Below are 16,504 nucleotides of genomic sequence, written 5' to 3' on the forward strand. Positions count from 1 at the left end.
ACTGCGGTGGGGCTGTGAGATGGTGGCATGAACTGCTTTGTGACCATGCCACCCAATGACACATGACTGGTGATTTTGGGCCACAAGCCAGTGAGCAAAAGAACTACCTTGCGAGCTCCTGACTCAAGGATACAAATACTACCCACTGTTCCTCTTACAGCAGGAACATTATAGAATGTGTATTGAATTAAGTTTAGCTACTGGTACCAGAAGAAATGGCTAACTACTGAAAAAAAAACAAATAAATACCAGTAGACTTAGACAGATGGAGTCACAGTATGTTGTGTTTTCACAATAATGTCACTGTCGCAGCATACATTAAATATGAAGTAGATTGAGTGAATAAAGAACTAAATATATTTGGAAGGCAAAGCAAATACAACACATTTCAACACGTTTTTTTCCCCTCAGAGGCAAACACCAAGCTATATTATCGAGTGTCAGTCTGCAGTCAGCTGTTTAACATTTTCATCTTGCTTCAACATTGATGCAAGTGTAAAAATAAAACTTTCTCACCAGTAACTGCCATAACAGCATGTGACATGCAATCATTCAGAAAGATCAGGCCACATCACTTGCAATCAAACTATTTCCCCAAAGTCAACAGTAATTTTCAGATCATTCAATGATTGTCCTTAAAGCAGATATATTTTTAACAGAAACAATTGTCAAAACTTCAATTGCTGAGGCAGAGATTTCCTATTTTGCAGTGTTTGATGATGTTCTAATCTTCACACAAATCCAATCACATTGATGGATAATTGACAGCAACTTTTTCTTAAAGTTGTCTTACATAATTATATTTTCATTTGTCTAAATTAAATGAGATTTTTGTTGGTGTTACTGAAACTGAAGGGCTTGAGCTATAGAGGGAGACTTGATAGACTGGGACTTTTTTCACTGGAGTGAAGGAGGCTGAGAGGTGACTTCTAGAGGTTTATAAAATCACGTTGAGTGTAGATAAGGTAAATGGTCACAGTCTTTTTCCCAGCACAGGGAAGTCTAAAACTAGAGGTCATTGGTTAACGGTGAGAGGGGGACGATTTAAAGGGGACCTGAGAGGCAAGTTTTTCACACAGAAGATGGTGGTATATGGAACAAGCTGCCAGAAGAAGTGGTAGAGGCAGCTACAATTGCAAAGTTTAAAAGATATTTAGACAGGTACATGGAAAGGAAAGGTTTAGAGGGCCAAATGAGCCAAATGTGGGCAAATGGGACTAGCTCAAATAAATAACTTGGTCAGCATGGACGAGTTGGGCTGAAGAGCCTGTTTCTGTGCTGTATAACTATGACTGAGGTATATCATTTCACATTTGTCAGAGTCATGAAGTCTATGACTATGACAAATGGGAAAAAAACACAATTGTGCAATACACAAAGGTCATTTTCAATGAGAATATTATGTTAAACTAAGACAGCAGATTTAGATTTTATTTATGCCCAAAGTCACAAATGTCATTGTTAAAAAGAAAAATGCAGCTGATGTTCTGTGCTTCAAGTAAATAAGCAGATATTCTATGTTTTGTTGTTGGTAATTGGGAGGAAATGTTAGCCCAGAGCAGGAAAGCACATTGCCCTTGTTCACATGGCACTGTGGCATCCTCAGTGTCAACAGGAGTCAACGGAACAGGCAGTCAAGGTGTGGGGTTATTTCTCATTAAAAGCTTGGTGTCACATTAATGCTTTACAGACTTGGTATTGGAGTGTCAACCTTGATTGTTCAACAGTCAGAGGTCTGAGGGACCAGAAGATGAACAGGTAACAGTCAGTGATGTGGAATTGTGACACAAATCTTTCTGAATGAAGGTTTGTCCTTCCAAAGCCACCAAATTTGCAAACGTAATGGAGATAATGTTCTATTTTTGTTTGCAAATTCTCCTAGTGAGAGACTGCATAGAAAAGTCTGAAGAAAACAATATATAATTTCCACCACATTCAAATTACCACACAGAGAATAATGTACCCAAATTTCTGATAGTTGAGACCAAACTCAGAAATTTGAATAAACAGTCTCACATATACATATTACTGTATACACATACATACTACTGTACATATTATTTGGAAGGCATTAGTTTTCATTATTTATTCACTGGATATGGGCATCTCTAATTGAATTCGAATGAGGGGCTTACTGGGGCATTTCAGTGAGTAATTAAGAGCCAACTTGGCTGGTAGTCTGGAAATTCAGTAAATGCTGGACATACTTAGCAGGTCAAGCAGCATCTGTGGAGAAAGAAACAATGTTAACGTCCCCAGTTGTTGATCTTTCATCCGAACTAGGTAAAGCTTGAATTTAAACATGTTTTAAATTACAGAGAGAGAGAGGGAGAGAGAGAGAGTTGTGAAAGGAGCAAAGGGAACATTTAAATGAGACTGAAGGACACAAGTGGTGGTGGTGCAAACTGAGAGAGGACTTGCCAATCTCAGCTGATCTGCCTGTTGAAGATGTCAATAAAAGGAGGTGATTGAGAACAGAGGAGAGAGGATAAATGCAACACTGAAATCATGAGATACAAAACATCACAGTTGCTGTAAATCTGAAATAAAAGAGAGTGCTGCAAATACTCAACAGGTTAGCCAGCACCCATGGAAAGAGAAAATGGACAACATTATAGATTGAAGATCTTTCTTCAAAACTGGCAAGTCCTCACAAACTGGAATGGCCAGTTATCTGAAATTGTTGAATTCAGTTTTGAGTCCTGAAAGCTGTAATATGCCTGGACAGAAAATGACCCTTGCCCATAAGCTGGGCTTCATTGGGACAGTGTAAGGTACCAAAGAAAGAAAAACCAGAGTGGGATTGGGATGAAAAATTAAAGTGACAGAAGTTCAGGATCATCCATGCAGATTGAACAGAAGTGTTCTCCAAAGCAATCTCCCTGTCCGCTCTTGGTTTCTTGAAGTTAAAGGAGGTCAGATTGTGAGCACCAAATACAGTGCAGTAAACTGGAAGAAATAAATCACTGCTTCATGAAGAAAGAGTGTTTGGGTCCCTGGCTGATAGGAAGTGAAGAGGTAAAAAGTTAGTTGGGTGCATCTCCTGCAGTTGCATGGGGAGGTGCTGTAAGAAGGGGATGGTGTCAGTGGAGGTTGAAGAGTGAACCAGGGAGTCCTGAAGGTCCCTTTGGAAGGGTAGCGGAGGAAAGATGTGACTGAGAGTGGCATCATGTTGAAGATGCTGGAAGCTACAGGGGATGATCCACTGAAGTTGGGAGAATGAATGGGCTACTTACGGGAAGCAGAGTGGAAGGAGGAGTGGGGTAGTTAAGAAAGCTTGTGGATCTGCAGACTTGTGATGGACATCAGTCACCGACCTATCTTGTGACATGGAAATATAAAAGTTAAGAAATGAGGGGTAGAGTCAACAATGAATTGTATGAAAGTGAGAGCAGTGAAAATTGAGAGCAAAGGTTTTGAAATGCTTGATTTCAGTACAGGAACATAAAGCAGTACCTATACGGCATACTTGAACAGTTGAGGTGGGGGAGGAGGTTGTAAGTAGCCACTGTAAATTACCCCCAGTGCAGTTAAATGACAGAAGAATCAAAGGTGGTGTTGATGGACATATGAGAGAGAATGGATTGCAGGACTGCAATGAAGTAAGAGTTGGAATGGGGCAGTTGTGATTGCTCGTCATGGACCCAGCACAGAGCTGATGGGCCAAATGGCCTCCGCCCATGTTGTACTACCAAGGAAATTAAGCATGATTTTTCAGAGGTTTAGCCAGGCTGTAGTTTGGGGAGCCCAATCCAATATTTTTTCAGAGATTGCTTCATTGGCAGCACTCATACTTTTGAGTCAGATGGTTATTGGCTCAAGTCGCACTCCAAACAACTTGAACTTAGATCTAGATTGATGCACCAATGCAGTATTGAGGGAGTGCTGCATGGTCTGAGGTGTCATCTCTCAGGCCTTATTTGCTTACTCTGGAGGACATAAAAATCCTATGACACGATGTTGACGAATTTAGCATATATTTGTCAGTCACTGAATGTTATTAAAACAGCTTACCTTATTTGCCTCAACTACTACCCCCCATTCCAGGACATTCCAGGCACCCAGCACTCTCTATGTAAGAAAACTTGCCCTGCATATCTCCTTTGAACTTACCCTCTCTCACCTTAAATGCATGCCCTCTAGTATTAGACATTTCGATCCTGGGAAGAAGATACCGGCTTTCTACAGTATCTATGCCTTTCATAATCTTATAAACTTTTATCAGTTCTCCCCTCAGCCTCTGCTGCTCCAGAGAAAACAACCCAATGTTACAATCTTATTGAAACATTTAAAATTCTAAGGGGGTTCGACAGGGTAGCTGTTGTGAGTTTGTTGGAACTTGAGGAGGAATCTGGAGATGGGGGACATAATTTCATAATAAGAGGTTGTCCATTTGAGACAGAGATGAAGTGGAATCACTTCTTTCAACCAGCGAGAGCTCCAGAGGCTGAACTATTCAATATGTTCAAGGCCAAGATATATGTTTGGTCTGTAGGAAGTCAAGGGGAACAGGCAGGAAAGTGGAGCTGAAACAAAGATCAGATCAACAATGTCGAATGGCAGAATAGGCTCGAAGGGGTGTATAGCCAACTCCTGCTCCTATTTCTTACACCCTTATGTTCGTTGCTGGAATTCACTTTTAAGGGGGACAAAAACTGGAAGCATCTGTGATAATGTTCACCTCTAAGCATCATTGCAAAGAATAACCAGTTGTCTTTCAGTTTCTTCCACCCTGCTGGCCATACCTACCACCTCTTGCAATACTGAGTTATAAGTGAGTTACAGTCGCTTTGACATTTGCAGCCTCTGAGACTCATCACGTTGTCTTTCCTCCCAGGGACTATTGAGGCACTGTGCAGAATTGCAATCGTCATTCAGTCTGGTAATCAAACTGTCCACCGGTCCATCTTCAGTTTTGTCTTGTTTGATTGGATTTCCATCACTTTGGCAATGATGCTTTGATGCTCTGCAGAAGATTCATCAAATATCTCCTTGACAGATTGAGTTGAATTCAATGTCCTGGAGGCAAAGGATCACCCACTCACAGAGTAATTCCTCTGTTCTGATTCCCAGCCAGTAAATAAGGACCTTTGCCAGTCTACATTCTAAGGTTGTCACTTGGCAACTCACCAGTTTCCATTAGTTGGGTGCATTATTACATTTCCCAAAGCCCATAAAAACACATTTCTAGAGGTGAATCTGCACTGACCCATCAGCTTTAGCTTTCTGTTTGAAATTCCACACAAATGCCATTTAAAAAGCGCAGCCGTTGGTTTGAAATTGACATTTCTGATGCTGCTTCAGCTGGAGTTCCATTGTACATTACAAATAGCTTTAAATTGTAGATCTTCCTCTGCTCCAGGCATGATGAATGGGCATCCCTCAAGTGCAGGAAAGAGATTAACAAAAAAAGGTAGAGACCTGTCACAAGAGATTTTTGCTTCATCTGTGCTGCTGACGCCTGTGTACTTTCTGGGCTCTGCCAACATATTAAAATGTGGCTGCACCAGGTGTAGGTGCAGGCTCATCATTCCAATTTTAAATGAAGGAACCTGCACCCTTTAACACACCAAGGTACATTTAAAGCAACAAACAATCAGCTGGAAGAACTCAGCAGGTCGAGCAGCATCTGTGGAAGGAAAGGTATTGCTCACATTTTGGGTCGAAACCCTGAATCAGGACAGTATATTTGTAAATTTAAAGTCCAGTCACAAGGTCCCAAGAACAAAAATGTTAGAGTGGCTAGGTCACCTGCCTTAGTGACTTTGAGTGAGGGGTTTAGGGATAAATATTTTCCAGGACACCAAGGTTAGCTCCATATCCTCATCTGAAATTTTACTTTGCAATCTTTTGCACCACAGGGAAAAAAAAACAGTAAGCTGTTGTAAGCAGAAAGAGTTCACACAGACTCTGGAGTTTACCTTCAGAACAAAGCTTCTTTATTACAAGCTGACATCAACGGGGGAGCCACTCATCCTTGAACGAATGCTCCCCAATCTAACGTTTCTGGTATTCTTCTCCTATTTCTTATTTAGTTTTTCCTCTTCTTATCTCTACCCCTGTGGATGCACAGAGCAAGGTAATTGTTTTACAGCATCAAGCTTCAGTGCCTTGTAGAATACATGAGCAGGGGCCAGTTCCGCTTTTACCTTACGTGTACAGTGGTGAGCTGCCCACTCTGGAGGTTATGGGATGGTTGTTATGCAGTATCCAGGCATGGGGTTACTATAGGTCACTTGAGCCATCAGCATGTGGTTGGGGTCAGTCTAAACCGGTTCCAGCCACTATTGTCTACCAGATCCTGCAGCCATCTCCCCTACTACTGCTCTCAATTTAATATCTCATCTAAAGGACCACAGACCTGGCAGTGATGCATTCCCTCGGCACTGCACTGAAATGGCTAGTCCTAGATTATGTTCTTAAGTCCCTGAAGTGGGGCCTGAATCCACAGATTTCTGAATCAGGAGCAAGGTACTCCCACTCACCACAGATATAACAGGTTACCATCACCAGTGCAAAGTAAACCCCTCGGTATTAAAACTTGGCTGCCTAAAATTAACACTCACTCAGTTCAGTAGCCATATACACAATGTACCTACAAGAGCAGGTCAGAGGCTAGGAATCCTAGCTCCCCAAAGCCTGACCACCATTTACAAGGCTCAAGTCAGGAGTGTGATAGAATACTCTCCACTTGCCTGGATCTGTGCAGTTTCAATAACACTCAAGAAGCTTGACACTATACAAGACATAGCAGCCTGCTAGATCAGCTTCTCCTTCACATTCACTCACTCCACCACCAGTGCACAGTAGCAGCAGTTTGAACCATGCGGCAACTCACCGAGACTCCTTACACAGCACTTTCCAAACCCACAACCTCCACCAGCTGCAAGGACAAGGGTAGCAAAAGCATTGGAACACCACCACCTGGAAGTTGCCCTCCAAACCACACACCATCCTGACTTGGAAATATCTGCCCTTACTTTTTCAATGCATCCCTTATTTTGTATAATCTCTATTAACAGCTGTTAACTTGGAATTGTAGTTAGTTTCATTGTAATTAATCATTGTATTATGATAGTGAACAAGAGGCGCAATGTAAATGTGTTATCCAGAGCAACACAAGAATATCTGTAAATAGATCCCAGAAAGTTCTCCCTGTTTAGTTCTTCCAAACCGCTGTTGACTAGATTAGTTAACGTATTTTTCAATCAAGAAGTTCTGGATGATCATTTAGCATGAAGATCAATGATACCCATTTCATTGACAAATCATGGACTAGAGAAACTGGGATTGTTCTCTCTACAGCATTCAGGGTTAGGAGAAGGAAAATCTGATAGGGATATGATAAAATGAAGAGAAATTATTTGGAGTTGCAGGAGGATCCATAATTACAGAGATTAATGGCATTAGGATGAGGGGAAAGACAAGGAAAAGGACATTTGTGCAGTATATCCTTCTGATCTGCAATGTACCACTTGAAGAAGTAATAATATCTTTCAAAAAGGAATTGGATAAATATTTACAAGAAAAGTGCATGAGACAAAGTCTATTTGAATATTACTTTCAAAGAAATGGAATTAGCTAAATGGCCTCCTGTACTGGATCAGTTTATGATTCTATTAACGCTTTTTTTGCCAAACAGGTGGATGAGCTGACTTTATCCGTTTGAAGCCTTGTACTGTGACAGTAGGGTACAAGGCTTCAAATGGATAAAGTCAGCTCATCCACCTATTTGGCAAAAAAAAACATGCTCTCAGCCCAAGGATAAAGCACGTTCCATCTTTTTTTTATCCTTGCAGGTTGAGAGGTGATATCAAAGGCTGCTTTTTTGTACAGTAATAAGACTGAAAAACTAAGATGGTCAGTTCAATGCCATTTTCAAAACTACTGGTTAAATTCCTGACAAAATAATTGTAGGTTTTGGTGGGTATAATTGAGTTACTGAAGTGATAAAAACATCCTTTCAAAATCAATATATTTCAGAAAAATTCCATTCATTCCAATGAACATTTAGTTCTCAGTATAAGCAATGGGGGAAGCCTTGAATGAACTAACTGAATTTGTGCACTCGCTTCTTCAATCATCAGACTATTCCAAAGTGCTTTACATCCAACAAATTGCTTTCATGCAGTTTTCTTTAATACATTCATGTCCTTTTGGGCAACTCTACATTCAGTGGGACTCGAAATATTTTGCCATATTTAGTTTGCATTCACCATTTAATTGAATTTTAAAATGCCCAGAATTCGTGTTTATTATCCTGGATAATTTGCTATTCTGTAAGCTTGTTAGATTTACAGTTGAGAGAGCACTCAGGCATTAACTGACTTTTGAAATGAAGCCATGAATAACTAAAAGGTAATTTCATTCCTAAGCGTGTGCAGGACTGCAACGAGCTTCCTAAAATGTGATTCTTTCTGGGGGAGTAAGCATTCAGCAGTGAATAGAATTAACACTGAATTCCCCAATGAGTGGTCCAAGTGCTGACAATTCAGAAACATTCCCAGAGGAGTCAGGGAATGTGAAGAAATTTTATTTATAGCAACGGAAAAGGCAGAAAAATTGCTAAGATTGATTAGCAATTAAAAGGCTTGATTTAAGAATCTGAAATTTTCTGATTAATAACATAAACCGTTCTCTACAATTCCAAATAATTCCCAGATGGAAAACCATGAAAACAATTTTATTCATGGACATTGTGGAACACTGATGAGAAGAGGTTCATTGGATCTAAGAAGCCTCATGGCTGGAATAGATACAATAAAAATGAATTCAGATGAAAAGTCTAATTTTGCCATTTTGTGAACTTGGCTTATGCTGTGTGAAAGCAAGCTTTTGAAAAAGTAAGCGAGCTGAGGTTATGAATATGCCACCAGGAGGCAGCACACTTATTTCTGACACAGGACACTCCAGCCTGAGTTAGAAGCCCATGCCCAAGAAATGCACACATAATTCATACTAACACCAGTTCAGTACCAAGAAGATGTTGCTCTGCTGGAGGTGATATCCTTTGGTTGACTGGTTACAGGTCATACCTGCATAAAATAACCCATGGTATTATTTCAAAATGGAGCAAAAAATATTGAGTTATTTTTCTCACTGCTCTTTGTGGGAGTTTGCTGTGCACAGTCCTCAAAGTCAAAGACGAATTTATTGTCAGATGCACAAGTACATGTATACCCAGGTGCAATAAAAAACTTACTTGCAGCAGCATCACAGGCACATAGCATCATATAAGCAGAAATCACAAGAAAAAACATAAATTAACAAAAATTATGCTCAATTTTTACAAGAAAGAACCCACTTAGAACAAAAAAACATCCATTATAGTGCAAAGTGATCAAAGTGGTCATAGTGTTGTTAAACTGCAGTGATTAGGGTTGTGCCAGCTGGTTCAAGACTGAATGGTTGAAGGGAAGTAGCTGTTCTTGAACCTGGTGGTGTGGGACCTCAGGCTTCTGCACCTCCTGCCCAATGGCAGCTGTGAGTCTTCAACTTTCTCTATGTTGCAATAATGACCATATTTCAATATTTCATTGGCTGATGACTGTCCCAGGATGTCATGCCTGAGATGCATCAGATATCACATTGGATTACAGCCATCATACTTGAAATAGGATAAAGGTTCTTCTTAAGGACCCCATGAATAAATTGGCCAGTGCTGAGAAAACGATATGGGGATGGATTTCTCCAACATTATCTGTGGCTTGATTAGTAGCTGTGAATTATCAGAGTTTTTGTTGACGTAACATGCCTTTTAATATAAGCAGAGATAGACTCTGCTGGCACAGGACAGGGCATCCTTTGTTCTCCATCTCTTCTTTCCTCCCACATAATTCTTACCTGAGGTTCTGATCTAGCAAATCAAGTGGCTCCAAGCAAGTGGATCTTAGTTCAGCAGAAGATGGCACAAGTCATGGGAGTTTGCTAGTGTTATTAAATGTCCATCCTTTTGTTGCCTTAGTTCTCCCGATACCAGTCCTTCCAAAACTAGCTATGTTGAATTTGTACCCAGTGATGCTCTTCTCCATAACACACCATCTCAGTAAAGCCCTTTTTTGCTTCTTCTGTCTTCACCACTAACTCCAGGAAAGTCATCAGTTTCTTCATCTAAGTGACCACTTTGTCTACAGTGTCAATGGAACCTAGTTCTCAGAGAAAGTAAGGAATGATTGAAGCTTGTATAGTTGTTCCAGGAGCAGAATAAGTTGGCCTGGAATCGTACCTCCATACCTTTGTCATTGGTGAGTTTAAATCCTTGGAACACCTACTCAACATCACCGTGCCTTCATTACATTCATTGCAACAATTCAAAGGGGGGCGGGGGGTGTCTCAATATTCCATACTCAAGGATAGTAAAGTATTGGCAATAACTGCAGGCCTTGCCAGAAACACCCACTTCCTATAATTCATAATTTGTGAATCCACATTCCCAAATAGGGTCCAGCAGAGCTGCTACCTTTCCATGTGTCACAGAGTGATATTCTGAGATTAATCACCTTAAACAGGATTCAAAAAAAAATATAATCCGCAAAACCCACTGTGGATGAGAATTATCTTTCCTTCTGTAACTATTTTGTGATCTTGCAGAATTTCTTTAAAGCTCATGATCATGTTGCCTCAAGGACCATTGCTGATTCATACCCAGAGCAGGTGGAGTTGTTTGTGGCATGTGGTTGCTCTTGTTCACAGATTGCACCAGTTCTGTGGTTGGTTTGTTGGATAGAGAGGAGAATTCTATGACATGTGTTGATAGTTGAATCTTCTAAACTCCCGGTTCTCAAAACCATTCCCTTTCTTTTCTGTGAAGAACAACAGGATATTGTTTTCTCTTTATTGAAAACACTATATTAATACAGGTTGCTGTGCAACGGACAGAAAATTCAATTATCTGTTGTATTAACCTTTCCAATTGTTGCAAGAGTAACCCTTCCAAAACATGAACTTATTAATATCCAGTTCGAAAAAAAGAAATAACAATGCTGCAATCAGCACTTTTGGATGAGTGCTAGCTTCTTAATGTGCTAAATAATGATAGTTGCATTAAATTTTCATTGATGTTATTTGAAAAAGTGAATTTAAAAAGAGAGGTTTAGATTTAAATGGAGGCTTCTGCAACCTTTGAATATTACCAAGTAGTTCAGTGCAGTAGTGTAATTGCATTCACAGTCACAGTTCTACACCATTGAGTTAGGGACATGAATTTGAGTCCCACCATGGCACTTGGGGAATTTAAATTTAAGTCATTAAATACATCTGGCATTTATAAAAGAAACTCGTCTCAATAACTATAATCATGAAATTATCAGATTGTTGTTAAAACCCAGCTGGTTCACTAGTGCCTGTCTTTCTTTCTGTCTGTACGTTATTTTGTTCCAAATGTACCAATATGGTTGACTCTTAACCATCTCCTCAGTTCAAGGGCTCTTGGGGAAAGACAACAAATTTCAGCATTGCTGGCAATATCCACATCCCATGAACACATAAATTAAAAAAAAAACTTCACAGGCTGTGAAGTACTTTTGACATGTAGTTGTTTGTGCAATGTGGCAAATTGTAAGTCCCCATAACATCAATTAGTTGTCATGAGAGGGAGTGAGGTGGGTGGGGAGGGGGAAAGTGCAATCACCATCCTTTCATTGAAGGTATTAGGCATTCATCCCACTATAATCATGATACATCTCCAGATTGCTATCCAGGCAGTGAAATGGGAATCAATCCTCTCGTGTCCCAGTTCTGTGAACTTTGTAAATGACAGTGATTACTGATCACTTTCAGCCATCCATAAATTGTTCATCCTCTGTGAATTCTGTTATTATTTTCCGGTCATGGTTGACACTGAGATTCTCAACCCAATAGTTGGACAGGGATCTCCAACTCAATAGCTGATCTTAGCCCTAATCTTACTTCTGTAGAGAGAGGGGCAGAGTTAATTGTTCAGGTCCATAACCTTCGATCAGAGTGGCTCTATTCTATATTTGACCATGTTGCACACATCCATAAAACTAAGTTGCAAAGATATCCGATTTCCCTTCTTCCTCAGTGTTCCAACGGCATTCACCAAATCTGGGTGTCATGGTGTTATTCAGAGGGAGGACTGCAATGCCAGGGGTGACACAAACATACACCACGAAGGACAATAAATCTTGTCTGCCCTATCAGGTGAACATAAAAATCACCATCCACTATTGGAGGAAGTGCAGGGAATGTCTCTGCTCAATGTTTATTCCTGAACCTGCATCACTACATTAGTTATTTGATCTTTATCATGTAACTGTGTAACTGTGATGTGTACAAATGCTGCATTTTCCTGGATGCACTGCAAAGCATTTTGAGATGTCTTCAAAAGCATTGACTATAGTCTGAACTCAAATGCAAGACTCTCTTTTGATCTTCTTCATTTTACTTAGTGCAAAAGACAAAGGAAAATTGCATGCAAAATTTAAGGGTTTGCACAAATGAATCTTATGGTGATGTACATATGTACTTTGTGGCCCTTCAACAAAAATAACATACAGAATTGTGAAATGTGAGTTTGGATAGGTGGATGGATATGCATATGTGTATTGATCTAGAAGACAGCAAGCTTTTATCATGTGTCCTGGTGGTTTGTGGGTTAAAATAAAATGCATATTAAAATGGAAAGGCACCTGAGGTACTTTGAAGGCATTGCATGATTCTGTTGTGTCAGAAATGACACCAACTATAATTAGTCAGACATAAAATAAGTCCCCTAGATGCAGTACAAAAGGAAAAACTCAGACCAACTTTGCCCATAGCGAAGCATTAACAGCAGCAGGGTTCTCAACCATAAATCCATAGCTGCCAGGAAGGTAGGGTGCTGAAAATAATTGATGTCTTTTTCTGGCTAAAAATAGATGTGGGCCAACACTGATTTCACTCCTGTGGCCAACTCTGTTTACACAGGAGAAGGAAATTCAATTATTTGTGGTGAGATGTGTTCTCCTACTGGGACTAGACAGTTTCCCACTGCTGTAAAATTAATGGTCCATTAGGGGACTGATACCCTGCACTGCACATAACATCAATACGTATGATCAAGCAATGGTAATGGATTATCAACATCCACAGTATTATGGTTTGGTTCAGCTACACCCTATGTTGGGTTCAATTGTGCAAGGAAAAACATAAAGCTTTGCCAAAGAAAAACACAACCTTGCTTGGATTTATATTAACCAGTGTTTTCTTCCCAGAAAAATGTGTGCATATGGGCAACTGTTAACACAGAGATACAGAACACCATTTTTCTGTAGATATCTAAACAGTATTTGTTTGCCAAATCATTGGATTTTTAACAACATATCACAATGCAAAACAAATCATGTAAGTCCGCCTGATAAAAAGGGAAGGCAGTGAATGTGGTAGATTGCATCTGCCCGACACAAACTGGGAGCAGATTATTATATTAACATCAGTTCAACATTGATAAGCACTTATTAAATTCATGGTGGTGTTTTGGCTACAGTTCAATAGTGACTGAATGGGGTTAATTTCTGACTTTACCACCTGTGTAGTAATCTGGCTGGAAGAGATTAACAGGTTTACTGGATTTTCATTCTGCTGCAGGTGTTCCCACATGGACATTGGCCAAAAGCCAGCGACTCAAATCTGCCCATATATGCCAATATCAGCTTTGTTACTTGCAAACTCAATGATTCTATTTGTGTTTTTTGTGGCACTCCATACATGTTTAACTGAAAGCACAGAACTAACTTCTGCAGAACCTCTCAGGGAAAGCACAGTGGCTCAAATGGGTCTGTGCCAGTGTTCATTCTCCACAGAAGACTTCCCCATCCTCCTTCAAATCACCCTGTCCCCAAAACCACTCCATGCTCCCTCATGTGTTTATCAAGATTTGCTCTTAAATGCATCTATCAGTTGCCAGTGTCTTTCCTTCTGTTAGTTAGTTCCACATTCACTCTTACTTTCAGAGGTTCTGCTGATGTTTTGCAGATCAAATTCCATAATTATGTCCATTTTTCCATGCTTCGATCATTCGAAATTTTAATTGCTTTAGGGACTGCTTTCTCTGTAGGAGCTTATCTATGTCAGTAAGGAAGAGTAATTTTAAAAAAAACAGAAGCTGAAATAAGCACTTCTCAGAGCGACGGTAAATGTAAATTTTGTTGATGGGACCTCAAGGGATTTACAAAGTGAATCTGACTCTCTTTATCTCTATTTGAAATGACAGTGTCAAGCACCTAATATGTTAAGTGGAGAATTGGCTTTAACCTTAATCAAGGTAAGTTAGGCAAACAAAGTATTATCCTTATTTTGGAAGTTTAAGTCATTGCAACACTTTTAAGTTCATTCTATTTTAGTTTTAGTGAGATAGCACTGCAAAACTACGGAAGCAGTAACAGCTGTTTAACGCAGCAGTTGTGTTTGAGGCAATGCACATTCTTCTGTCATGCTGGTCTCACTGTGGGTTTAAAAAATCCTTTTCGTTGAGAGGTGCAGAGAGATAAAGTCCCTGGTGTTGAAGAGGGCAAGTATATTGATTCCAGTCACATAGAAATTAGAAAACAAATAAATGAACACTATAAATTGGCTCCATAGAGATAAATCTCACGCTGTTATTGTTTGTGCTGTTGATTCGTCCTTTTGTTGTCCAAATGCACTCAGTGTTCTGAAACATTTCTGAATTGTCAGCCTCCCTAAGAAGATAAAGTGTGGAATGGAAGTATTATTCCACCATAGGACACAGTCTATTTATCAGATGGGGTCAGAGCTTGATTCCAGTTTTTGTCAGCTATGGCTCAGTTAGCTGTACACTTGCCTCCGAACTAAATAATTATGAGTTCAAGCCCCACCACAAAATGTTAAGCACAGAAGTCCGAGCCAGTACTCCTGTGCAGTGCTTAGGAATGAAACATAGCTGAGTGTGCACTATTTTTTGGGAGACGATAACCTGTGGCTCTGTCTGCTCACTCTGGTCGATGCAACATTTCTATAGGGCTAATCTGAAGAAGGACAAAAGGAGGGCTATATGGAGAAATGGAGGGAGAAATGGAGGAGTACGTGGGAGGGAAGGGTTAGATAGATCTTAGAACAGGACAAAATGTCGGCACAACATTGTGGGCCGAAGGGCCTGTACTGTGCTGAATGGTGCCCTAGCTGATAGTTATCCATCAATTGATGTCACCAGAAATGGATGCCAGATTTTCAATATTATAGGAATGACAACAAAACAAAATGCTATGGATCTTTTAGGGAACGCGTAGGTTGTGAAATGTGACAAACTTTTATTTGAGCCATCTTAAGTGCTGCATTAAATTAGTAAATGAACAAATTGCAAGTGAGAACAATGACTTCCATTAATAGCAACACACAAAGTGCTGGAGGGACTCAAAGGGTCAGGCAGCGTCCATGGAAGGAAATGGACAATCAGTGCTTCAGGTCGAGACTCTTCACCTCCCTCCATAGATGCTACCTGACCCACTGAGTTCTTCCAGCACTTTGTGTGTGGCTCCAGATTCCAGCATCTGCAGTCTCTTGTGACTTATTAATACTCCATCTTTATATTAAAGAGCACTCCATGGCAGTTCACAGAGATATCAGGGAGATCTTAAAGGTGGAGCTTTGTGCAGAATCAGAGAGTTCTGAGAAGGCAAGGCCAGAGGTCTCTGAGATTGGCACAACTCGTGGCAGGGCAAAATAGCATGAGTTGCACAAAATTAGAGGAAGGAGAGTTGGGGGAGGGTTATAGGGTTGCAGTGGGCCACGGGATATAACAAGGTGCAAGGTTGTGTCAGCTCTTAAAATAGAAGAATGTAGATTTCAAATTGGAAGCTCTGGAGGAGCTGGAGTCAAAGTCAGTTCAAAGGGACTCGGGTAATATTCAAACCAGATTTGGTGCTGGATGAAGACAGATGGGAATTTAATTTCAGGCAATTATACAGTTAGAAATGTGAAAAATGGAAGCAAGAGTAGGCCATTCAGCCCTTCAAGCTCGATGCTCCATTCAATGTGATCATAGCTTCTCACCTATTTCAATACCATGTTCCTGCCCTCTCCCTACACCTCTTGATACACTTTGAATTTAGAAATATATCTATCATCTTATATACTGTATACTCAGTGACTTGGCCTCTACAGCAATCTGTGTGAGTGAATTTCTCTGGTTCACCAAGCTGTGGGTGAAGAAACTTCTGCTCTTCACAGTCCTAAATCTCCTGCCTTGTAACCTAACTCAGTGACCCTTAATTCTTAATCCCAGCCACGGGAAACATCCTCTCTGTATCTCATCTGTCTTCCCCTATCAGACTTCCATCAGTTTTAATTAGATATGCTATCATTCTTCTGAACTCTGGTGAATAAAATAACTCATCAACTTAATCTCTCCTATTACCACAGTTCATCTCCCGAGGAATCAGTCTGGTGAACAGTTGTCTTTAGTAAGTATATCCTTTCTTAGGTTGGGAGATCAAAACTGCACATTATACTTGGAAGTGATCTAACCAAGGTCCTGTACAATTTTAGC

This window comes from Pristis pectinata, chromosome 7 (genome assembly GCF_009764475.1).
Source record: "Pristis pectinata isolate sPriPec2 chromosome 7, sPriPec2.1.pri, whole genome shotgun sequence".
In the NCBI taxonomy this organism is placed as follows: Eukaryota; Metazoa; Chordata; class Chondrichthyes; order Rhinopristiformes; family Pristidae; genus Pristis; species Pristis pectinata.